Source organism: Bufo gargarizans, chromosome 2 (assembly GCF_014858855.1).
Source record: "Bufo gargarizans isolate SCDJY-AF-19 chromosome 2, ASM1485885v1, whole genome shotgun sequence".
Classification (NCBI taxonomy): Eukaryota; Metazoa; Chordata; class Amphibia; order Anura; family Bufonidae; genus Bufo; species Bufo gargarizans.
In genome coordinates, this window is record NC_058081.1 from 199,000,002 (window position 1) to 199,026,484 (window position 26,483).

Here is a 26,483-nt window from a genome sequence, read left to right on the forward strand (position 1 = left end):
GCAATTAAATTTGTTTGCCCAAAATGGCTGTATTTCAAATAACTGAATAGAACCACAGTATGTAAAGGGTGTATCTCACACATACTGATCCAGACCAGGCCGCAATTTAAGATTTTTGCCCAAACTGGGTGTATGTTTAATAACTGAATATGACAGCAGTATATAACCCTTGAATTTCACACATGCTGATGCTGCAAGGGCTGTAAAATTGGGTATTTTGGCAAAAAAGTGTGTTTTTAAAAACCCAGAAAATTATGGCTGTATTTCTTGCTTAAATTCCACACTGACTAATCCAGATGTTGTATATTGCCCAAAAAGTGTGTTTTTTTAGTAACAGAATATGAAAGCTGTATATATTAAACTTGAATTTCACACGTGCAGATCTGTAAAATAGTGGATTTTCATCTTCACGGATGAAACACGTACGCTTTTTTTCTCACAGACATGTCACTGACATGGAAATGTGGATGAGGCCTAATGCAAATGCTTTTTTTGTGCTTTTGAGTCAGTCTATGGTCAGCTTTTAATGGAGCATAGTTCACCACTGTCGACCCTATGTAAAAAATTAGGGGAACTGCATTAAAAGTTTTTAATATATTCTTACTAACTCAAATCCTGTGCAAGGAGATGCATTCCAGTAGTCCAGATGTAAAGCTGGGCAGAATTCAAATTCCAATGTGCCCTCATTATGCAAATCTGTCAGCAGAACATCGGCTGGAATTGAGATGTACTAGCAATAAATTAGTTTTTAATGGTTCCTTTATGCAGATAGCCCCATGAGGAGCTGGTGCAGAGGATGGTAGTGGTAGTGGCCGTCATGAGATGTTGTGTTGTGAAAGAATCAGGAAGATGTAGAAGGACATCAAACGTTATTCTTTACTGAGTGCAAAGCATGAGTTACAGTATATCTGTTGCCTGTACTTGGTGCCTTGTCTCTCTCCCTAGCTGACGAGGTATGGTGGCAGGCAAGATGGCAGACAATAGCACTCCTTCTCTCTTCTGATTTCACTTTGCTATGGGTATGATCTAGCAGCTATAGCTATAGGTGTCCTCTTGAATAAATACAGGCTTTTGGGCTTGCCCAAGCCGTGCTATGGTGAGGGTTGTTTTAACATGTTCTCCCCTCACCTCCAGTAGGATCTGTGAATCTTTAGTTGTTGGTCACTCCGATGACTGTGGTGCTGTAGCTGCAAAGAACATCCATGGTCCTGGACCTTCAGTCTCCCTGGAGAAGTGTTTCTCACAGTTGAACTGATTCTGTGGTTCTAAAGACCCTTGGAGCGGGAGCAAATGTCCTCACTAGCCTAGCTAGTTTTCTTTAGAACTCTTTAGAGCTCCCATCCTGGTAGAAAGTAGGGCCAGCCCTCTCCCACCAAGAGGGGTGGAATAGGATGGTAAGTTCCATTCCTAATGCCAACCATTTCTTATGTATATAACATTACAATATAAAATATAAATAACATTACATAGCACAATTGCAGATACCGCCAGGTCTGAGGTACTGCATTTGCACTATGGGGACGTTGAAATCTGGGGCAGCTGATCCAGCAAGCTGTTCGAGCATTCTACAGTAATGGGGTCCGCCGGTGATCAGGCCGTTTTCCAGACGGGTTTCAGACTCCACTTGTGCCGGATCAGGCCGCTGGAACAGGCATACTGGACATGTTAACGTATCCTAAGTACATCATGTTAAGCTTTTGAGTAAAATTCACTTGCGCATTCTCAGGCTTGAAGTCCAAATACTTGACCCCAAACTGATAAATTGTTTCCGACATGTCTTTTTGCAAAGTTCCAGTAAGTGAAGGCCATACAGGGACTGCCCCTACGGGTCCAGAAACCCTGCCAGTCTGGCATTCAAATACTTTAGTAAACCTAAAAAAAGTAAAAAAAGAAAATAAAAAATACTATAAAAAATATTGTGTTAAAATAACACTATTTGTCACAAAAGATTAGATTGCCCAACATGTTTTTTGATGGCACAAGAAAGAAGAATTCAGACCATTAACTACCACATGTACATAATTAGTAAAATAGTCAGATTATTTGGGACCAAACAAACTTGGTCCTACAAAAAAAAAAAAATGACATGATACATTACAATTTTACAACATGTAATACTATATCTAGAGAAAAGCTTACACAATCGTTCACAATTACACACTGTTGAATGTTCTTCACAATTTGTGTATTGTACTATAGTTACATGTGGCCATGGGCCGTTATACTGTAGCCAGTAGCAAGGGAAGGTGACAGGTGAATAAATAAGTGACTCATAATGACCAAACCACTGACTGCTCTATTCCTGACACACTTGTGCTTCGGCAAGGCTATATTTCCATCAAGGCATGTAAAGAGTTCCTTAAAGACTGTTTTGAAGGTCTCTAGGTTACAGCTATGACTCATCAATGCATGGTCCATGAGGTGGCACATTCCAAGACTTAATCATATCAAGGGTCTGGAAGGGTCAAATCCATCAAGAAAATTTTGATTCATGTTTAAAGGAAGAAACAGATTTTGTGAAGATGATTTATTCAATCCTAATGCAGTCCAACACCAGAAAAAGTTGTCAAACACTTCTAAATGTATGCTCCAGGAACAATGTGGGTGTAAGTTATAATACTGCTCTGTCGTTCCTTGCTGTCTCCTATTTCATTATAAGCTATGCTTTTATGATAATTGCATTCCGGGTCTAAAATAGAAAGACAATAGTGGGCCTTCTGTGTTAATATTGTGTACAACAACCAATAAAAATGAAAACTGAACTCTGATTGGCTGCTAAGCTGTAATATTGCAACTTGTGTAACTGTTGTGACATCATGCTGTTTCTTTGAGATAAGCTACTATGACATCACAACCAAGTTTTGACAAAAAGTTTCAGTGACAGAGACAGAAAGTTTGGTGACATCACAACCAGGGTGTCACCACCAGACATCTGAAAAGCTCTGACAGATGTCTTTCAGAACCTCCTCCTTGAGCTTCCTTTTGTTTTGCTTTCATTTTCTCATCTCGTTAGCCTCTCTCAACTGTCATGTAGTTGCACTGATTGCATCCCTTTAAATTCCTTCCCAGACTGCTTCACTTTGCGGTTTATATTCCTTCCTGGAGTGTGTGCATGCTGATCCTACTTCTGAGTCTTCTACAGATAAGTTTTGTTCATTAATTTGTGTTTTTCTGTTTGCTGGATCCCAGGTGACCCTGACTCCCTCCGTATCAAGTGTAGGGAGCCGGTAGCCGTGTCCCCTCACTATTATAGGGTGTTCAGGTGTTATACAGTTGAGGTACGAGGATATGCGATCATCTACCATTGGGATTTTCGCATAGGCTGAGCAGTCAGGGAGAGAGCCAGGTCTGATGCAGGGCTCTCCCTTTTGTTCCTTAGTTTTGGATCCAGTGAGTCGGATATTCATTTTGTGTCTTCTAGTTTCCTGTACACCTTCCGTGACATTATAAACCGCCAAAACCGTCTCAAGCATGGATCCGGTTTTACTTTTGACTGAACGCATGCAGGGTCTTTCATTGGAGGTAGCAGATCTCCGTAAGACTCTTTCCCAGTTTCAGGTGACCGGTTCAGCTTGCGTTCATGGAGTTTGTTCTGAGCCTAACATCTCGCTCCCGGATACGTTCTCCGGGGGTAGTGAGAATTTTGTTCGTTTTAGATAGGCTTGCAAACTCCATTTTTCGCCTACTTCCCCATTCCTCTGGTGATGAGGAACGGAGGGTGGGGATCATCATCTCGCTGCTCAGGGATAACGCTCAGTCCTGGGCCTTTTCGCTGCCGGTGGGGGCACGGCCCCTCCGTTCAGTGGATGAATTCTTTTTAGCCCTGGGTCAGATATATGATGATTCGGATCGTATTGCACTGGCTGAGTTTAGACTACGTCTTTTATGTCAGGGTAAACAATCCGCAGAGATATACTGCTCAGAATTTCGGAGATGGGCAGCTGATACTGGTTGGAATGATGCTGCACTCCGAAGTCAATTTTGCCATGGTCTTTCAGAGGGATTGAAAGATGCATTTGCCTTTCATGAGAGACCTACCTCCTTGGACTCTGCCATGTCTCGGTCCATTCGTATTGACAGGCGTCTTAGAGAGAGAGGAGAGATCACTCCTTCCTGTCATACTCAGTCCCAGGACAGTGCGGCGGTCTCATTCACTGCACAGGGGTCTCAGTCGCTCTCAATTCCTTCTGAGCAGGAGCCCATGCAGCTCGGTTTGATTGCCTCTGACAGTGGAAGATTCAGTCCTCATAGGAAGGTTTGTTTCTGTTGTGGGGGTATAAATCATTTGGCAAATGTTTGTCCCTCTAGGACAGTGATGGCGAACCTATGGCACGGGTGCCAGAGGCGGCACTCAGAGCCCTCTCTGTGGGCACCAGCGGCTTGGAAAAAGTCTATGGCGTACCAATATGCTTTAGACTTTTCCTGCCATTTATCAGCACAGGACCCACTATGAACAGCACAGGCAGCACACTAAATGTAGGCTATTAAGCTATTATAGCTAAATGATAAAGTACATGGAAGATATACTATGTTGGTATTCAGATTAAATTGCTGTGTTGGCACTTTGCGATAAATAAGTGGGTATTTGGTTGCAGTTTGGGCACTCGGTCTCTAAAAGGTTCACCATCACTGCTCTAGGAGATTCAGACAGTCTTTTGAGAGTAATAAAGAAACTAAAAGAAAAAAATCCTTTAAAAATGTTCCATCAGTTACCATTGGCAAGGTTGATGCGGAAATTGAAGGTTTTCCATTTGCTTGTAATTCCCGTTTTGTCCTACCTGCCAGGGTGGCGCTAGAGAGCAATAACATTTTTTGTGAGATTTTTGTAGATAGTGGAGCAGCTGTCAATCTTATTGATAATCAATTTGCTATAACTCATGGTTTCCAGGTATGCACTTTGGGAAAGGATATGCCTGTTTTTGCTATTGATTCCGCTCCACTTTCTCAGAAATCGTTAAAGGGCATAGTTCACAATATCCGTTTGATTGTGAGTGATGCTCATGTTGAGGATGGGTCATGTTTCGTCCTTAGCGGGTTGCCTACTCCTCTTGTGTTGGGGCTACCCTGGCTCACTAAACATAACCCCACCATTGATTAGCAAGCGAGGCAAATAAATGGGTGGAGTGACTTTTGCAGAGAGAATTGCCTCACGACATCTGTTTCTGAGGTTTCTACTAAGACTGTACCATCTTTTCTCTCTGAATTTTCGAATGTCATTTCGAGTGGTGTTCAGGACTTGCCCCCACACAGGGAGTACGATTGCCCTATTAATCTCACCCCAGGCGCCAAGCTGCCTAAATCTCGTTTATACAATCTCTCCCAACCTGAAAGGGTCAATATGCGTGCTTATAACTCTGAGAGTCTGAGAAAGGGACACATACGACCCTCGAAGTCACCTGTTGCCGCTGGTTTTTTCTTTGTTAAGAAAAAAGATGGTTCCTTAAGACCATGTCTGGATTTCAGGGAGCTGAACAGTATCACAATTTGTGACCCTTATCCGCTTCCTTTGATCCCGGACCTGTTTAACCAGATTGTTGGGGCTAAAGTTTTTTCCAAGTTGGATCTAAGAGGGGCATACAACCTGGTCAGGGTCAAAGAAGGAGACGAATGGAAGACGGCCTTCAATACCCCTGAGGGCTATTTTGAGAATTTGGTTATGCCTTTTGGTTTGATGAATGCTCCAGCCGTCTTTCAGCATTTTGTGAACAGCATTTTTTATCATTTAATGGGGAAATTTGTATTAGTGTATCTAGATGACATTTTGATTTTTTCTCCTGATTTCAAAACTCATAAGGAACACTTACGTCAGGTCTTGCTCATCCTGCGGGAGAATAAATTGTACGCTAAACTGGAAAAATGTGTGTTTGCGGTTCCAGAAATTCAATTTCTGGGGTTTCTTCTCTCCGCTTCTGGTTTTCGCATGGACCCCGAGAAGGTCCGCGCTGTGCTTGAGTGGGAGCTTCCTGAGAATCAGAAGGCGCTGATGCGTTTTTTGGGCTTTGCCAATTATTACAGGAAGTTTATTTTGAATTATTCCTCTATTGTTAAACCACTCACTGATATGACCAGAAAGGGGGTAGATTTTTCTTCCTGGTCAGTAGAGGCGCGTAAGGCCTTTTCTAATATCAAGGAGAGTTTTGCTTCCGCTCCCATCTTGGTACAACCTGATATTTCTCTACCCTTCATAGTTGAGGTTGATGCTTCTGAGGTGGGTATGGGTGCGGTCTTGTCTCAGGGTTCCTCTCCTGCCAAATGGCGACCGTGTGCCTTTTTCTCGAAGAAACTCTCCTCCGCAGAGAGAAATTACGATGTGGGAGATAGGGAGTTGTTGGCCATCAAGTTGGATTTTGAGGAATGGTGCCATTGGCTAGAGGGAGCCAGACACCCTATTACTGTGTTTACTGACCATAAGAATCTGGCCTACTTGGAGTCAGCCAAGCGTCTGAACCCGAGACAGGCCCGATGGTCTTTGTTCTTTTCCAGGTTTAATTTTGTTGTCACGTTCCACCCTATGGTTAAGAATGTGAAGGCAGATGCCCTGTCACGTTGTTTTCCGGGAGGTGGGAATTTTGACGACCCGGGTCCCATTTTGGCTGAAGGTGTGGTGGTCTTTGCTCTTTATCCTGAATTGGAGGCAGAGGTTCAGGTAGCTCAGTCAGAGGCTCCTGATCTTTGTCCTCCTGGGAGGTTGTTTGTGCCTCTCGCTTTAAGACACAAGATTTTTAAGGAACACCACGATCCTGTCCTTGCTGGGCACTCGGGGGCAAGAGCCACAGTGGATCTCATCGCTCGGAGATTCTGGTGGTCGGCGCTTCGTAAGTCGGTTGAGGGTTTTGTGGCAGCCTGCGAGACCTGCGCTCGTGCCAAAGTCCCTCATTCACGGCCATCAGGTCCTCTCCTTCCCTTACCCATTCTTTCCGACCTTGGACACATCTGTCCATGGACTTCATTACAGACCTACCTCGTTCCTTGGGGAAGACTGTGATTCTGGTGGTGGTGGACCGTTTTAGCAAAATGGTGCATTTCATCCCTTTTCCTGGCTTGCCCAATGCTAAGACGCTGGCGCAGGCATTTATTGATCACATTGTCAAATTGCATGGTATTCCTTCAGACATAGTCTCTGATAGGGGCACGCAGTTTGTTTCCAGATTCTGGAAAGCTTTCTGTTCTCGCTTGGGGGTTCGGTTGTCATTCTCTTCTGCTTTCCACCCGCAGTCGAATGGCCAGACAGAGCGCGTCAATCAGAATCTGGAGACATATCTGCGCTGTTTTGTGGCGGAGAATCAGAAGGATTGGTGTTCTTTTTTGTCCCTTGCTGAGTTTGATTTAAATAACCGTCGTCAGGAGTCCTCTGATAAGTCACCATTTTTTGGTGCATATGGGTTTCATCCGCAGTTTGGGACATTCTCTGGAGAGGGGTCTTCTGGTTTACCTGATGAGGACAGATTCTCCTTGTCGTTGTCATCTATTTGGCAAAAGATTCAGGATAATCTAAAGAGCATGAGTGAGAGATATAAGCGTGTGGCGGATAAGAGACGTGTGCCTGGTCCGGACCTGAATGTTGGTGATCTGGTGTGGTTGTCTACTAAGAATATCAAATTGAAGGTTCCCTCCTGGAAGTTGGGTCCTAAATTTATTGGGCCTTACAAAATCTTGTCCGTCATCAATCCTGTTCCCTACCGTCTTGATCTTCCTCAGATTTGGAAGATCCATAATGTTTTTCATAAGTCCTTATTAAAACCTTATGTCCAACCCATTGTACCCTCGTCTTTGCCTCCTCCTCCGATTGTGGTTGATGGTAATCTTGAATTTCAGGTCTCTAGGATTGTGGATTCTCGTGTTGTCCGTGGTTCTCTCCAGTACCTCGTTCATTGGGAGGGTTATGGTCCTGAGGAGAGGATGTGGGTCCAGTGACGGACATTAAGGCCACTCGTCTCATCAGGGCTTTCCATAGGTCCCATCCTGAGAAGGTGGGCTCTGAGTGTCCGGAGTCCACTCGTAGAAGGAGGGGTACTGTCACCACCAGACATCTGAGAAGCTCTGACAGATGTCTTTCAGAACCTCCTCCTTGAGCTTCTTTTTGTTTTGCTTTCATTTTCTCATCTCGTTAGCCTCTCTCAGCTGTCATGTAGTTGCACTGATTGCATCCCTTTAAATTCCTTCCCAGACTGCTTCACTTTGCGGTTTATATTCCTTCCTGGAGTGTGTGCATGCTGATCCTACTTCTGAGTCTTCTACAGATAAGTTTTGTTCATTAATTTGTGTTTTTCTGTTTGCTGGATCCCAGGTGACCCTGACTCCCTCCGTATCAAGTGTAGGGAGCCGGTGGCCGTGTCCCCTCACTATTATAGGGTGTTCAGGTGTTATACAGTTGAGGTACGAGGATATGCGATCATCTACCATTGGGATTTTCGCATAGGCTGAGCAGTCAGGGAGAGAGCCAGGTCTGATGCAGGGCTCTCCCTTTTGTTCCTTAGTTTTGGATCCAGTGAGTCGGATATTCATTTTGTGTCTTCTAGTTTCCTGTACACCTTCCGTGACACAGGGGCGGATTGGCCATAGGTCTTACAGGGAAATTTCCCAGTGGGCCGATGCTCATGGGGCTCAGGGGGCCACTCAAGCCCTCCTCTCTGTCGCTGACCGGGTACATAATGAGCTCTCAACAGTAATTAACGTTGTGAGAATCAGGTACTCATGTCCCCGGCCAGCGACCACACTTGTCCTCCTGAATTCAACTGCTGTGGCCCACATCTCACCTCCTAAGTCACCTGCTCCATATCTTAATCAGAGACAACTGGAGGAAGACAGAAAATGGCAGCTATTGATGGGGACCACAGACAGACCACTTTTTTTCGCAATATATTGTGAAACTGCACTGTGGTATATGGTTCTGATGGGACGGTATTTTACTCTATGGTATTGCTGACCCTGCCTTCCATTTGGCCTTATGTCAAATTTGTCAATGTCTACATTTGTAATAGTTTTTTTTTTCCAGTGCCACAACCATGTTTTGCCAGATACGTTACTGTAACATCAAAGCTGCGTCTCCATCAGATAACTGTGACATAGCATCTTATGACATCACAATAGGGTTTCAGTTGGTATTAAATGTGCTATACTGCTGTGGCATTTATATAAAAAACAAAAATCTGCCCCTTTCACACGACCGAGTTTTCCGTGAAGTGGACACATAGCACCTGCACTGAATCCTGACATGTTCATTTGAATAGGTCTGTGTACATAAGCGTTTTTTTTTTCACACATCAGTTCTGTGTAAGAATTGCAGCATGTTCTACATTCTGCGTTTTTCATGCAGCCCGGGCCCCATAGAAGTGAATGGGGCTTTAGTGAAAAACTGATGCAATGCGTTTTTCACTGATGGTTGCTAGGAGATGCTGTTTGTAAACCTTCAACTTTTTTCACATGCGTGATCATTGATTGCACCTGCGCAAAAAACTGAAACACTGAACGCAATTGCAGACAAAACTAACTGAACTTGCTTGCGAAATGGTGCGAGTTTCACTAAACGCACCCTGACACAATCAGTATCATTTTTGTGAACGAGGCCTTACTGATCATACAGCGACAACTTATTACCCAGTGCTACAGGCGTGGCTACCAGGGTAGTAGGAATAGCAGTTGTTGGGGCCCATAATCCTTCAAACATGCCGTGGAGTTGGTAATGAAGTAATGTAAGGTGTCATGAAATACTGAATGCTGCAGAAGTCTAGGTTTTACTATAGAGCCCCACTGTTACCCCTGCTGTGTACATTATCTCTTCTCTATGACATCACTTTTTGCATTATTCCCATGTTGTGACATCACTATGTCATTCCTGTATTGTGCATCATGTATGCATCACACATGCATATGACATCATTATATGTTTTTGACTGTGCAGGGAGGAAACAGGTACATGTTATTACTGTACTATGCTTTCTGCCTGTAGTGTGACATCACTGTATAATTACTGCATTGTATCATCACTGAGTAGAATATGGTAACATCACTGTGTGCACTGTCCCTATACACACACAATGTGCACAATCCAGGAAATAGTCATGATAAACTGGGGGCCCACACCAATTATTATTATTTTTTACTCTGGGCCCGTGGTTATTTGTTACACCCTTGGTTGCTCCCCTTCTATCAAAACTGGTATGAAGGAAAACTGGCTTAGTTGCCCATAGCAACAAATCAGATCCCACCTTTCATTTTTCAGAGATCCTTTGGAAAATGAAAGGTGGAATCTGATTGGTTGCTATGGACAACTAAGCCAGTTCTACTATATACCAGTTTTTATAAATCTCCCCCAAAATGTTTACCTGGGTCTCAACCATCAATCTTTTTCTTGTGGTTCTTGGGACCAAAGCTACAAAAGGCATGTACAGTACAAATAAGCCTCTTCTGTACTTCAGTGCCAGATCTGCACATAAATGTACAGATACAGGGGATCATTTATCAAACTTGCCCATAGCAACCAATCAGATTCCTCCTTTAATTTTCCAAAGGAGCTGTCCAAAATAAAAGCTGGAAGCTGATTGGTTGTTATGGGCAACTAAGCCAGTTCTACTTTACACCAGTTTGATAAATGACCGCCACAGTGTTGTCCCCAATGCCCACATCTGCTGCTGCTTAGCAGTGACACAAACATATGCAGTTTTCATTTTTATTTAGGTTATGGCATTTTCGCATGTTTTTTCTTTCATAGTTTTTCATTACTCTTTCTTTCATAGTTTTAATCCATACTATAAGACTAGGTATATGAACTGCTACTGAAATTTAGGTCAATCAGTTAGTCTGCCCCTCATCTTAATAATGTTTCTCATTGTGGCTTTTCATAGCCATATACATCTAGTTGTAGTACTGTAATATGGAGGCACATTTGTGGTGATGAGCTCTTAACCTCTTTCCATAATTATAACATAACAGAGTACTGCCATACGTCATACTGCCATATGGCAAACCCAGGGGCGGACAGGGAACTTAAAGCAGCCCTGGGAAAAAAAACTAAAAGTGGCCCCATGTTGCAGGTGGATCCAAACTCACACAAGTTAGGACAACACAAGTAGGCAGGACCAATATATGTAGGCAGAGAGAACAGAAGTAGGCAGAGCCAGCAATACCATAGTGCAGAACAGTATACCACCCCAGCAGAACCAAATACCACAGTGCAGCACAAAATACTGCCATCTGCGCCACTGAGAATGGCGATACAGTTGAATTCAGGAGGGCACCTGCTGGCCAGGTGCATAGGAGAGAATCAGATCATTATGTACCTGGCTGACGGCCGTGAAGAGGGCTTGGGTGGCCTCCCAAGGCATCGGCCCACTGGGAAATTTCCCTGTAGGGTCTATGGCCAATCCGTTCCCGGGCAAACCTATGCCCATTTGCTCATCTTTACAGGCTCTTACAAAGACACGACAGAGGGCAGTTTGTTTGTGAACTATAGAACTTCCCCCAAAGTGTCATAGGAGTAATACAGTTAGGTCCATATTTTTGGACACTGACACAAATTTTGTTTTTATTACCTGTTTACTAAAACATATTCAAGTTATAGTTATATAATGGACAAAAGTCCAGACTTTTAGCTTTCATTTGAGGTATCCACAATAAAATTGGATGAAGGGTTTAGGAGTTTCCGCTCCTAGGCATCTTGTTTTTAAGGGACCAAAAGTAATTGGACAATTGACTCAAAGGCTGTTTCACGGGCAGGTGTGGGCAATGCCTTCATTATTTCATTCTCAATTAAGCACATAAAAGGCCTGGAGTTGACTTGAAGTGTGGTGCTTGCATTTTGAAGATTTTGCTGAGAAGTAAACATGCGGTCAAAGAAGCTCTCCATGCAGGTGAAACAAGCCATCCTTCATCTGCGAAAACAGAAAAAAAATCATCCGAGAAATTTCTACACTATTTGGAGTGGCAAAATCTACAGTTTGGTACATCCTGAGAAAGAAGGAAAGCACTGGTCACCTCAACAATGCAAAAACACCTGGCCGCCCCTCGAAGACGGATAGTGGATGATCACAGAATAATTACCATGGGGAAGAGAAATCCCTTCACAACAGCCAACCAAGTGAACAACACTCTCCAGGATATAGGCATATCAATACCCAAATCTAAATAAATACTAAGTAAATACAGAGGGTTCACTGCACGGTGCAAGCCACTCATAAGCCTCAAGCATAAGAAGGCTAGATTGGACTTTGCTAAAAAAGCATCTTAAAAAAACAGCACACTTCTGGAAGAACATTCTTTGGACAGATGAAATCAAGATCAACTTCTACCAGAATGATGGAAAGAAAAAAGTAAGGTGAAGCCATGGTACAGCTCATGATCAAACACGGCTGAGGCAGTGTGATGGCTTGGGGATCCATGGCTGCCAGTGGCCAGTGGCGTACATACCAGGGTCGCAGGGGTCGCAGTTGCGACCGGGCCCGGCACTCCAGGGGGCCCGGCCGCCTGTGGACCCCCCCCAGGCCGCTGGCAGGGCTCCCGCTGTACTCACATGTAATGGAGCGCTCTGGTGGGGCCCGGCATGAAGTACAGTGGCAATTTCGGGCCCCATCAGAGCGCTCCATGCCACCATTACATGTATAATATGGGGGGTGGGGGGGCCGGAGGGTCAAGTAAGGGAGGGGGGGGGGGGGGCACGCACTCACACACACACGGCCGGCAGTTCCGTTTCTATAGTGAAGCAGGGAAACCTCTCTGCTCCCTGCTTCACTGATCTTCAGAGCTCAGGAGCTCCCCCTGCTGGCCCCAGATCGCGCTGCTGCCTGTCACTGTGGGAGGAGACCTAAAAACCCGGCAAGCTGCCTACTCTCATCAGGGAAGAAGGTAAGTATGTAAGAATTTTTTTTTCTAATGCTGCAGACTGGGGGCAGGGGGGCAGGGGGGCAAAGGGGCAGAGAGGCAGAGGGGCAGGGGGCAGAGGGGCAGGGGGCAGAGGGGCAGAGGGGCAGAGGGGGGGGATTGATGGGAACAACTAGAGTGAGGGGGCACAAAAGTTGGCATCTCTACTGAGGGGCACCTAATCTGCCATAACTAATTTGAGGGGGCACCTAATATGGCATAACTACTGTGAGGGGGCACATATAAAGGCATAACTATGAGGGGGCACATATGAAGGCATAACTACTGTGACGGGGCATGTAAGGCTACTTTCACACTAGCGTTCGATCGGATCCGTTCTGAACGGATCCGATCATATTAATGCAGACGGAGGCTCCGTTCAGTACGGATCCGTCTGCATTAATAACTTAGAAAAAATTCTAAGTGTGAAAGCAGCCTGAGCGGATCCGTTCAGACTTTCAATGTAAAGTCAATGGGGGACGGATCCGCTTGAAGATTGAGCCATATGGGCTCATCTTCAAGCGGATCCGTTCCCATTGACACACATTGTAAGTCTGAACGGATCCGCTCGCCTCCGCACGGCCAGGCGGACAGCTGAACGCTGCAAGCAGCGTTCAGCTGTCCGCCTGGCCGTGCGGAGGCGAGCGGAGCGGAGGCTGAACGCCGCCAGACTGATGCAGTCTGAGCGGATCCGCTCCATTCAGACTGCATCAGGGCTGGACGGAGGCGTTCGGGTCCGCTCGTGAGCTCCTTCAAACGGAGCTCACGAGCGGACCGACGAACGCTAGCGTGAAAGGAGCCTAATCTGGCATAACCAATGTGAGGGGCACATATGTGAGCATATCTAATGTGAGGGGCACATAATCTGGCATAACCACTCTGAGGGGACACATATCTGGGCAAATTTACTTTGAGGGGGCACATAACCGGGCATAAATACTGTGAAGGGGCACATAATCTGACATTATTACTGTGAGAGGACACGTAATCTGGCATAACCACTCTGAGGGGGCACATATGTGGGCATATTTATATTGAGGGGGCACATAACTGAGCATAAATACTGTGAGGGGCACATAATCTGGCATTACTACTGTAAGGGGCATATAATCTGGCATTACTAGGTGAGGGGCACATAGTCTGGCATTAATACTGTGAGGGGGCACATAATCTGGCATTACTACTGTAAGGGGACACATATTTGGCATAACTACTATGAGGGGGCACATATCTGGGCATAATTACTGTGACGGGAACAAAGGTGGGCATAACTACTGTGAGGGGCCACAAGGTGGGCATTAGTACCGTGTGGTTGCACTTAGGGGAAATGTCCTAGATTACCCTGCTACACATTGGCATGGCTCAGTCTTACAGGCCAGCTGGTGATTTCACAGGGGCAGTCACCATCCCTTCCTTATGTGATTATTCTTTTTTTCTCACCACAGGGACCTTGTTCTGGATCCAGCGGACATCACGCCGACGCCAGCGACACCCTGGATGAGGTAGGACCAGATTTTATTAGGACTAGGTGAGTGTAGCCATGCATTGGGCTTAGGGCTCTTTAACACAAGCGGATCCCGTGCGAGGAATCCGCTGCGTAAATGAGAGCCAAGCCCCGTTCCGGACAGCAGAGACACAGAGCATTAACATGACTGATTATGCTCCGTGCCTCTCTGTGATCTCTTTACTACAAAATCACAGAGACATAAAGTTGTCACCGTGATTTTGTAGTAAAAAGATCACAGTCAATCATGTCACTGCTCCGTGTCTCTGCTGTCTAGAATGGGGCTTGGCACTCAGTCACGCCGCGGATTAGCCGCACGGAAAGAGCCCTTAGTAAAAAAATCTGCCGGTTCTTTGAAAAAATGTTTGCACTGTGGCCCATAACACTATAGTTACACCACTGGTAGGGGAGGTAGTGGGGGGGGGGGCTAGGAGGCAGGTTGGGGGGGGGGGGGGCGACGGGGAGGGGGCCCCATAGATCAGTTTCGCACCGGGGCCCCATGGATTGTGTGTACGCCACTGCCAGTGGCACTGGGTCCCTAGTGTTTATTGATGATGTGACACAGGACAGAAGCAGCCGGATGAATTCTGGGATTTTCAGATACATACTGTGTGCTCAAATCCAACCAAATGCAGCGAAACTGATTGGTCGGCGTCTCATAATACAGATGGACAATGACCCAAAACATAAAGCCAAAGCAACCCAGGAGTTTATTAAAGCAAAGAAGTGGAATATTCTTGAATGTTCAAGTCAGTCACCTGATCTGAACCCAATAGAGCATGCATTTCACTTGTTAAAGACTAAACTTCAGACAGAAAGGCCCAGAAACAAACAGCAACTGAAAACCGCTGCAGTAAAAGCCTGGCAGAGCATTAAAAAGGAGGAAACACATCGTCTGGTGATGTCCATGAGTTCAAGACTTCAGGCAGTCATTGCCAACAAAGGGTTTTCAACTAAGTATTAGAAACTAACATTTTATTTATAATTATTTAATTTGTCCAATTACTTTTGAGCCCCTGAAATGAAGGCATTCAGTTTAAAAAATGCTTTAATCCATTTTCGTAATGTACAGAACAAAAATTAGAAAAATGTTGTCTCTGTCCAAATATATATGGACCTAACTGTATATTCTGCTAATAGATAGACAGTTACAACCGTTCTTCTCAGGTCACCGATATCATCATTAGTGAATTCCAGCGTTGTAGAAGACGTTTAATGATGGAATTACGTTTCGGTAGGTTCTTTTAAAATCTGGGAACTACAAATTCCTCTCCTAAGTGACTTGACACCTTCTCATAAGCAATGAACACTGGAATTTTTACTTCCTCAGCACGTGGAGTTTCCCTCACATTATCAACCTATGGTTCCATGTATAGAAAACATTTGATGATAAGACCACTTGAGCTCATATCAGCTGATGTCTACTGACTAGCAAGAATGCATCACATGTAATTTTAGGATTAGATTTCAGAAACCATTCTACAATGATGTAATGCTCACACTTTTATCAGATTTACTTCATACAGACCTGTCTCTTACTGAGAGACCTGATGGGTTTCTGTGCTCAATATTTGCCCATATATTGGGCAGTGCAGTATCTCTCAATGATCAATATCAAACCTGCAATATAAGTAAATAACCAATACAAAATTACAGAGTATGGATAAAGTCTTGCGACCAAAGGAGCTGTCACAAATGAAAGGTGGAATCTGATTGGTTGCTATGGACAACTAAGTCAGTTCTACTTTACACCAGTTTGATAAATGACGCCATATATGCACATAAGCATTTCAGTACCAGACATAATAGCCGGCAAATTGAAATTATTTTCTCCCATGTGATTAGGGTCATATATAATATCGGGCTATGATATGCTGTTCCAGGAGATTCCTGACAAAACTAAGAACCTTTTGAAAATTACTATTATGTCGCATTTATAAAAGTTTAGCCAACATTTTGAAGCATGGAAAAACTTAAGAAAGAAAATAGCTACCGTCTAGTGATGAGCAAACGTGTGTCTTCAAGTTTGGCGTACAAGGTTCGGGTTATCTAAGAATTCCGTTATCTGGAATCCGCTACAACTGTCCATGAGTTATGGTCCGTGATGGCGGAGTCCATAACGAAATTCTTAGATAATCCGAAGCCGAACCTTGTACGCCGAACTTGAAGACACAAGTTCGCTCATCATTACTACCATCTTATAGGAACCTGAACCCTAAAGCCTAGGAGACATCTTTGTGCATACCTGTACACTTTTCATACACCAGCCTCTATATTTCCTTCAGAACATTTAATACTAGAGATATGCACTGAATTTTATAGGCGATACTGCATTTTTATTCTCTTCAGAAACCTAGACTCACCATATTCCTATTTCTATCTATCTTAGAGTTTCTCATGCCTGTGCTTCTCCAGCCCCTGTTTGCTATCACAATCTCTTTCAACTAAGATAACAGGAGGGTGTCCTTAAAGGGACAGGATAAAAGTAACTGCTTTCCTATATTCAAGAGGCTAAAAATAGGTATTAACATTTTAATAAGGCAATTACAAGTAAACTAACGGATAATTGTATAAATCAGACAATTTATCTACAGAGGTAAATCATTTCATAGGTACTTCGAAGTAATCTGAGTATGCCACAGTGAACTAATACATGGGAGTAAGATGAAACTTGACTATTATCAGCCTAGCTGGGTGTATATTCCTTTGCAACTTTTTGGAAACCCATATCTAACAATGTAAACAGTCAAGGAACATGAAGAAGGACCTCTAAGACTATATCAAAAGCCTTCAAAAGTTTCTCAATATTTTAACCCGTTAGTAAAACCGCAGATAAGAGCAAAACATCTTGACTAAAATAAACTGTAACTTATCTGCTTCAATAGTAGCCCAGAAACCCAAAGCAGAACTTACCGTGCAGAGATTAGAGCATCAGCTCTTCAGACAAGATGAGCAGAGGTATTCCAGAGGAAGCAGGTAAATATTGTATGTTTGCTGAACCTCAGCCCTGAACTGATTCTTTCCTACCCACTGGCCAAATCCCCAGCAGCAGCTGTCACTCATGGCATGTGCTGCCCACCTTCTATTTATAGACATCCACGCACAGGGACGGTCACATTTTCCAGGAGGTCTCAGTAGCTTGGGAAGTGACTGGATATTACTGGGGGAGGGTAAATGCATGGAAGACGCTGCCATACGCAACATGTTTTGGTAGACCGCTTTTGTTTACTGTGTTTGAGTAATGGGCACATCAATTTACTAGACATCACGTACAATGTATTTTGCAATGTTGCTTGTAGCTTTTCTGTGGGAAGTGAAATAGGTGTAAACAGCAAATCCACGTGCTTAAAAGTTATCAAAGGAACATTTACAAAAATCACAAGTATTTCATTTTGTTATATCAATGTTAAAGAGGAACCATCACAATGAAAGTGCTATCTAATCTACCAGCTGCATGTTATAGAGCAGGAGAAGATGAGCACATTGATACAGAAAAGATTCAGTACAACTTTCTATAATCTTTCTATGCGTCTAAATCCAGTGGGAAGTCTCACTGAATAATTGGCAGCATTACATATATAAAGATACAGCTGTCAATCACGGATAAGACCGCCCACTGGACTATAAAGAGAGAGCAAAAAACGTATACTGAATCTTTTCCCACACAACTAGATATCAATCTGCACAGCTCCTTCCGCTCTTTAAAGGGATTGGACCATCTTGGACTTTTCTAAGATATGTCACCAATGTCTGGTCCCAACTCTGGGACCTGCATCTAGGGGCGTAGCTAGAAATGCATGGGCCCCATAGCAAATAAAATGTATGGGCCCCCCCAGCCCCCACATATCTATCACATGCTCCCACCACCCCTTCCAGAGTTCCCACCCAAACACACATCCTAGATCTCCCACCGCCATGAGCAGTTTCACACTTGCAAGTAGTTTCACACTTGCGGCAGGACGGTTCCGACTGGCTGTTCAGCCTGTTGGATCCGTCCTGCCGCTATTTCGCCTTGCCGTCACTCCATCCCCATTGACTATAATGGGAACGGGGACGGAGCTCCGGTGCAGCACGGCAGTGTGCGGTGAAAGGCTGACGGCCGAAAAGTACTGCAAGTCCGACTTTTTCGTCCGGTGGCCTCTCACCGCGCAGTGCCGTGCTGTGCCAGAGCTCCGCCCCCATCCCCATTATAGTCAATGGGGACGGAGCAGCGGTCCAGCTAACTAGCGTCAGGACGGATCCGACAGGCTGAACAGCCTGCCGGTTCCGTCCTGCCGCAAGTGTAAAAGTACCCTTAGTCTGTCATATAAGGGGGGGGAGAAACCCTAGAACTAGAGTGTTCCCCCTAAAAGAAGGAAGGGGCGCCCTCCTTATCACTGCTGGCATCTCTTTTTAACTTCAGATCATCAGACTCTCACTTACTAATTACAGCACACCCCTGTAGTGTCCACCATCAAAAGGGAAGAAAAGTTGGGGGGCACACTAGTTCTGGGGTTTCTTCCCTCCCCTGTCTGATGGTGGACACTACAGGGGTGTGTGCTGTAAATTTGGAATTAGTCTGATGATCTGAATTCTTAAGTTAAAAAGAGCTGCCTGCAGACCTGCAAGGAGGGCGCCGCTTGCTTCTCTTGGGGGCCCCACTTTGCAGGTAGCTCTTTTTAACTTCAGAATTCAGATCAAGTATCTCAGAAATCATAAGTTCTCACTTTCTTTCACTTACTTTTATTTAGAGCACACTAGTCACAGCAGTCACAGACTGGAGTGGCAAGGACTGGAGACTGGAGTGGAGACAAGTTGAGGAGGAGGCAGGAGCACTGAGCAGAGAGAGGAGGATGGGTCCAGTACAGCGCAGGCAGGCACAGGCAGCAGTAGCAGTGCTAGACTGAGACTGTGACACTCTCACTCAGTCAATCTCAGTCAGACACTGCTGAGCTGCTCAGACTGGTTTCCGGCAGTGAGAGTGCGGGAATCTGACTGGCGCAGTGCGGCCGGCGGGACCACTCCCTCCCTAGTCCCTCCACTCCAGGTACACCCCCGGCCCGGCCCCCTCCACCGCCTGAGTCCGCCTCCCTCTGCAGCTTCTCCAACCTGGTGGCTGGCTGGCTCCAGTCCCTCCTCCCTCCACTCAGGTACGCCCCGATCCGGCCCCCTCCACTGCCTACCTCATCTGTGCTGCTCGCCTGCTCTGAGACTGCTCCTGACTCCTCCCCAGCCAGGCCCGAGCCGGCCTGGGCCACGGACGGACCGCCCACTAATTGTGCCCGCCCTCGGCCCTCCCCTAGCCTGCCCTGCAGCCCACAATGGATTCCGGAACTTAGGATTCCTGCGCTGGTGCCGGGCCTGCAGCGCTGGTGCCTGGCTCCGCCTATGTCCCTCAGGTACGCCCACGTTCCGGCCCCCTCTACCGCCTACCTCATCTGCTGCTCGTGCGCCCTGCTCCAGTCCTGACTCCTCTCCACCCAGGCCCGAGCCGCGCCCACTACACTAGTCTAGTGTAGTGGGCGGGCAGTCCACGGCTCGGGCCTGGCTGCCTGTGTGTAGTGTGTGTGTAAATAAAAATAAAAAATCAACAGAAGGCAGCCCGGACGGGCCCCCAGTGGCGTAGGGCCCCATAGCCACTGCTATGTTGCTATGGTGATCCCTACGCCACTGCCTGCATCTATCTCTAGATAGGGCCCTCAAATTCAAATTGAATAAGGGAGTGCTGCACAAGCATGGCCACCCTCCATTCACTTCTGCAAGAGTGCCAAAAATAGCCAAACGCTGGCTCGGCTATTTCCAGGACTCCTATATAGGTGAATGGAACGGTGGGCGCTCTTGTGTGGTGCGCTACCCATTCACTTCTATGTGAGTTCTAGAAAAAGCCAAAATGTTTTGTACACTGAACCTGCATTACTATTTCTCCATGTACCCTTCTGAACAACCAAATCCAGTTTGCGGCAGCAGCCAAACTGAGGCAAATTGCACATACTGACCATAATCCTATGTTCCGAAACTGCAGAACAGAGAGCATGTTCTGAATGGTTGTTAGTAGAGCAAGACCCCTGGCCGTACTTGTAAAGGGTAGCTTACTAAGGCTACTTTGAAACTTGCGTTCACAGCGGATCCGTCTGAGACGGATCCGCTCATATAATGCAGACGGTGGCTCCGTTCAGAACGGATCCGTCTGCATTATATTGTTAAAAAATTTCTAAGTGTGAAAGTAGCCTGAACGGATCCGTCCAGACTTTACATTGAAAGTCAATGGGGGACGGATCCGTTTGAAGATTGAGCCATATTGTGTCATCTTCAAACGGATCCGTCCCCATTGACTTACATTGTAAGTCTGGACGGATCCGCTTGCCTCCGCACGGCCAGGCGGACACCTGAACACTGCAAGCAGCGTTCAGGTGTCCGCCTGCTGAGCGGAGTGGAGGCTGAACGCTGCCAGACTGATGCATTCTGAGCGGATCCGCATCCACTCAGAATGCATTAGGGCTGGACAGAAGTGTTCGGGCCGCTTGTGAGCCCCTTCAAACGGAGCTTACAAGCGGACACCCGAACGCTAGTGTGAAAGTAGCCTAACCTGCTTCCCGGCACTGGTTTGTCATGATGCAAGGAGATCCAGTCAGTGATTGGCTGCAGGTGGTTTCAAACTGGAAATTTTCAGTGAGGAAGCCCAGTAGCGCACAACATGCTGGGAGGAGAAGGCGCGTGGAGCCAGCCCCGGCAAGCAGGTAAGTAAGCTTCCCTTTACATGTTTGGAAAAAAAAAAAAAAAAAACATTCTTTCACGACCCCTTTAATTGTCCTTATCTTGTAAATGACACAGGCAGAGTACCACAGGGGGACTTCCCAAGGACCTTGCAGGGGCAACATTTTTCCAGGCAATTTATCTGCAGATCATAATATAAGAAGAAGGAATAGACATATGCTTAGAGACCTGAAATATGCATCCAGTGGATCACAACCCACAGAAGAACCCATGTAGCCAGGTACAAAATGCATTGTGCTTGACATAGAAATAGTGGGCTATGCACTGTTTACGGACTACGTACCTTGTAGTCTGGGGGAAGATATGACCCCTCCAAGATTATTGAACAAGACTATTATGGAGGTGGTGTTGCTATCAAACAGCATGTCTAAATAGAGGTTTTTCTAAAGAAGCCACTGATACCCCTGTATCAGGGAGTCGTAGTTTCACCACAGCGGGAGTGCCGAAGGTTATCCATCACTGGCCTTGGGGCACGCAAGCAGCATCCTCCTCCTTCAATCTCCATGTGACTGGTATTCTACATAGAACTGTTGTGGCATGTGGCTTCCCAAATATATACTGATGTTGCCAGTATTTATCACCTTCAACATTGCCTTCATGTAACATATAAGGGCATTGTCACACTGCTTGGGCATATGTCCTTCTCCCTATTGGTGAGCATATGTCCTTCTCCCTTTTGGTGAGCATATGTCCTTCTCCCTTTTGGTGGGCATATGTCCTTCTCCCTTTGAATACAGCCTCTTATATGACCTATACTTGGCTGATGTGAGGAACACGACATCCCTATGCCCATACGTTCTCACACTTCAGGGCCATCTACCGTGTAACTTCCAACCAATCATGGCATCTGGGGTCATATCTCGACAGCACCATATTGGAAATGTTACAGCCAAATACCAGAGCATAGCAGAACTATCATGCTGAAGACAACAGTGTCAATCTAATTTACAGACACAGTATTAAACTCAAATACATATATTAAGATATCACTAGTTGGTCTTCTGCTCAGGACCTGTAAGAATTAGAAAAAAAACATACTAAACACAGTTTACACCTACAGTAACAGCAAGGCAGGGTATAAACAGTCTTATTTTAGCATATACTGCATAAGAAACAGCACCTATCTGTAGGGGTCACTCTTCACTCCTTGTCATGGTATATGGGGAATTTTGTTGGGATCATGAACACCTAACCTCTTGATGGCTGACGATTGATGTCCACAAAGAGCTACTATAGTTGATGAGTACCTGGCAGTGGTGAAACTAGAACTGACTGGGCCCCACAGCAATTTTTGATTGGGCACCCCACCCCTAGTCCCCCTAATGTAGTCCTCAAACTGGACCAAAAAAATACCACTCTTCTCCTTATGCAGGCTCCTCTGCTGTTCAGTACACTGTGACCTGACGTCACAGCATAAGGCCACAGTGCAGCACTACACACAATACATCCCATCCTGAAGCTGTGCGTTGCCAGGACTTAGTGCAGGCGCCTGGAGAAGAACAGGGAGCGGTGAGTAATAATAATGCTAGGACCAGGAGGACTATACTCCCCGCTCCCTGGGCCCAGAAAATAAATCCATTTGTCCTCCCAGACCCCTTCATGGGTTTGGGCCCCACAGCAACCACTTCCCCTGCTTCCATGGTAGCTACACCGCTGGTAACAGAAGATATCAGGCACTATTGAGCGTGCAGAGGACTCCCTTATAAAAGTTATTAAGGGATATTAGCCACCTCCTACAACTCTTCAGGAGCTCATAACACCAGTAAGTTTAATACAGGCTCAAATAATACGATCATACTGTGCTGAATTAATAATGTAATACACCACAGCATATATACACCAATGCACAAAGAGTATACGCTCTACACTATATGTCTGCTCTATGTACAGTATATGTGTGATATCACAAACATACACAACACAGCAGGTATGCTTTTACCGAGGTGTCTATTGAAACAGCTGTATAAATGGTCGACTCATGACAGCCAAGTATTTGGATAACAGGAGTCAACTGGGTGACCTGACAAGTCTGCAGAGGTTTCTTTTTTTAATAGTTCAAAGATATAAAACTAGACTACTGACAGCAGAATATTTTAACCCCTTGAGGACCAGGCACGTTTTTGTTTTTCCCTCCACACCTTTCAAGAACCATCATTTTTTGCCATTTCTGTTTCCATAGCCAGATACAAGCTTATTTTTTGTGGGACAAGTTGTATTTTTTTTAATGGCATCATTTAATTTACCTTATCTAGTATCTGAAAATTAGAACAAATTCTTTGTGGGACGAAATTAAAAAAATGTCTTTCTGTCATGGTTTTTAAGTGTGTTTTACAGTGTTCACAATGCCCTAAAAACTACATGGCGACTTTATTCTGTGGGTCAGTGCAAATTTATATAGTTTCTATTACGCTTCAGTACTTTAAAAAAAATACGTAAATTATTTTTTTTCTTTGGCTAGCCATATTCTGCAACCTGTAACTTTTTAATATTTCTGATTAGAAAGCTGAATAAGAGCTTGTGCTTTCCCAACGACTTGGGCGAGAGTGGCAAAAAATCTCAAAAAAGGTTGCACATTTTTGCACAAAAATGGCATGTAAAAACCGAAGGCTTTTTTTTTACGTAAAAAAACTTGAGTATAAAATGTTGTAATCTCCCCCTATTTTCTTACTATCACGAGCAGAGACCTTGTAGCACTCAGTGGGTATTTTGCTGGAGTAGGGTTCCCACCCCTTCACATCAATAAATACAAAGACTCCAGTTCAACGATATCGGATGCAACTTGTTTATTTTGTTCAGTGTAGATTGCTGCGGCGGGGTAACGTTTCGGCAACTATGTGCCTTCATCAGACTAATGCCGCTGTAGAAGAAAGCCACGAGGAGGTGGGAGCAGTGAAGAAGATAGCATGTGGATATACCTCCTATACTCTAGCGGTATATCCGCATGTTATCTTCTTCACTGCGCCCACCTCCTCGTGGCTTTCTTCTACAGCGGCATTAGGCCTCATGCACATGGACGTTTTTTTTTGCGGTCTGCAAAAACGGTTTCCGTTGTTCCGTGATCCGTGTCCGTTTTTTCTTCTGTGGGTTTTCCTTGATTTTTGGAGGATCCACAGACATGAAAAATGAAAAAAAAAATCTAAGTCAAGTTTGCCTTTGAAATGATAGGAAAAAACGGACACGGATCACGGATGCGGATGACAATCTTGTGTGCATCCGTAATTTTTCACTGACCCATTCACTTGAATGGGTCCGTGAACCGTTGGCCGTGAAAAAAATAGGACAGGTCATATTTTTTTCACGGACTGGAAACATTTTCAGATTTTTCCACGGACCTACTGAAAGTCAATGGGTCCGTGGAAAAAAACGGAAAACGGAACAACGGCCGCGGATGCACACAACGGTCGTGTGCATGAGGCCTTAGTCTGATGAAGGCACATAGTTGCTGAAACGTTACCCCGCCGCAGCAATCTACACTGAACAAAATAAACAAGTTGCATCCGATATCGTTGAACTGGAGCCTATTTTCTTACTATTGATTAAAAGTGTAAGCTTGATTCTGAGGCCTAGCGTTCCCTTGAAGAGGACCTGTCACCTCTCTGGACATGTCTGTTTTAGTAACTACAGAGCGGTCCAAAAGTATGGAGATACCTGAATAAATGGAAAACAGTGGTTGGGAATGACATCCTGTGTGTGGCATGTTGGTAAGGGGAAGGCAGCAAATCTGTGCCATCCACCATTTTCCATCTATTTAGGTGTCTCCATACTTTTGGTCCACCCTCTACTTACATTCCCCTTGTAATTATTCTGGAGCAACTTTTCAAATAACTCTATGTTGTGCCGTTCCTCTATTATTCCTACTTGTAGGTTTTTGGATGAGTTGCCAGCAGTCTACTATCAAGGTCCATCCAAGTGTTACCAGTTGGGGGGGGGGGGGGGGGCAGTATCCAATCAGTACTGCCAATGTCAGTTGGGGGTGCATGGACATGCCCCTAACTGGTAGCACTTGGATAGACCTTGACTGCAGACTGTTGGCAACTTATTTATAAACTTCTAGTACAGATAATAGAGGAATGGCACAACATAGAGTTATATGAAAAGATGCTCCAGAATTTTTACTTCACAGGGAATGCAAGTAGTTACTAAAACAAACATGTCAGGAGAGGCCACAGGTCCTCTTTAAGTATCTATTTGAGGAACTCATGCAATTTTAGGCTACTTTCACACTCGTGTTTGGTGCGGATCCGTCATGGATCTGCACAGACGGATCCGTTCAGATAATACAACCGTCTGCATCCGTTCAGACCGGGTCTGTTTGTATTATCTTTAACATAGTCAAGATGGATCCATCTTGAACACCATTGAAAGTCAATAGAGTACGAATCCATAGAAAACGGATCCGTCCCCATTGACTTACATTGTGTGTCAGAACGGATCCGTTTGGCTCAGTTTCGGCAGACGGACAGCAAAACGCTGCATGCAGCGTTTTGGTGTCCGCCTCCAGAGCGGAATGGTGACTAAACCTAGGCAAACGGATGCATTCTGAGCGGATTCATATCCATTCAGAATGCATTAAGGGCAAAACTGATCCGTTTTTGACCGCTTGTGAGAGCCCTGAACGGATCTGACAAACGGAAAGCCAAAACGCCAGTGTGAAAGTAGCCTTATTTCTTCTTCTTTTAATATTCTCTATAATGTGCCTGTATGCTCAATGTATAAAAATAATTTGTAGTGTGTAGAGTGAAAAATACCTGACTTCCAAAAATCGGTGACAATTCATTTCGGTCATTTGTTCCTCCAAGTCTTCTGGCAACCAACCACATAAAACCTTTTGATGCCAATGTCTATGAGACACACATCAGTGTTTGACCTTGTCTTGATTTGATCACTGAACTTTCCTAGTCCCCTTCCTGTTTGTATCAGTTTAACAGCTTCTCTGTGCAGACACTGATGCAAGTGCTGTTGGTTTCATTTTATCTACATCACATGGCACCAGTTCCTCTTGATTTGATGCCCTAGAATATTTTCTAGATTATAAATGCTATTTCCAAGGGACCGAAGTTCCAAATGTTGCACTAAGCTATCAGTTTGACTTTGCATATCAAGTGCTGTAGAATGTCCTTCTTAACCCTTTCAGCCCCGAAGTTTTTATTATTATTTTTTCGTTTTCATTTTTCACTCACTGCCTTTCCGTGCCATAACTTTTTTTTTTACCCCTTCACATAGCCGTATGAAGGATTGTTTTTTGCGGGACTAATGCCATCATTTATTATTGGATACGATGTAGTGGAGATCTGGAAAAACATTTCAAATGGGGTAAAATTGGTTTTAAAAAAAATGCTATTCCGCAAAGTTTTATTGGTTTTATTTTTAT

The 26,483-nt window shown here is 44.9% G+C and overlaps 1 protein-coding gene across 1 annotated transcript in view; it reads right to left on the reverse strand.

Moving 5' to 3' along the window:
* The window catches only part of LOC122927741 (alpha-protein kinase 3-like), a 139,416-nt gene extending 122,005 nt beyond the window's left edge, over window positions 1–17,411 (reverse strand). The window contains exon 1 of the mRNA XM_044279877.1: window positions 17,273–17,411. The gene's annotated coding sequence lies outside the window, so the exon portion shown is untranslated. The remainder of the gene's footprint in view (window positions 1–17,272) is intronic.
* Window positions 17,412–26,483: the final 9,072 nt, after the last annotated feature.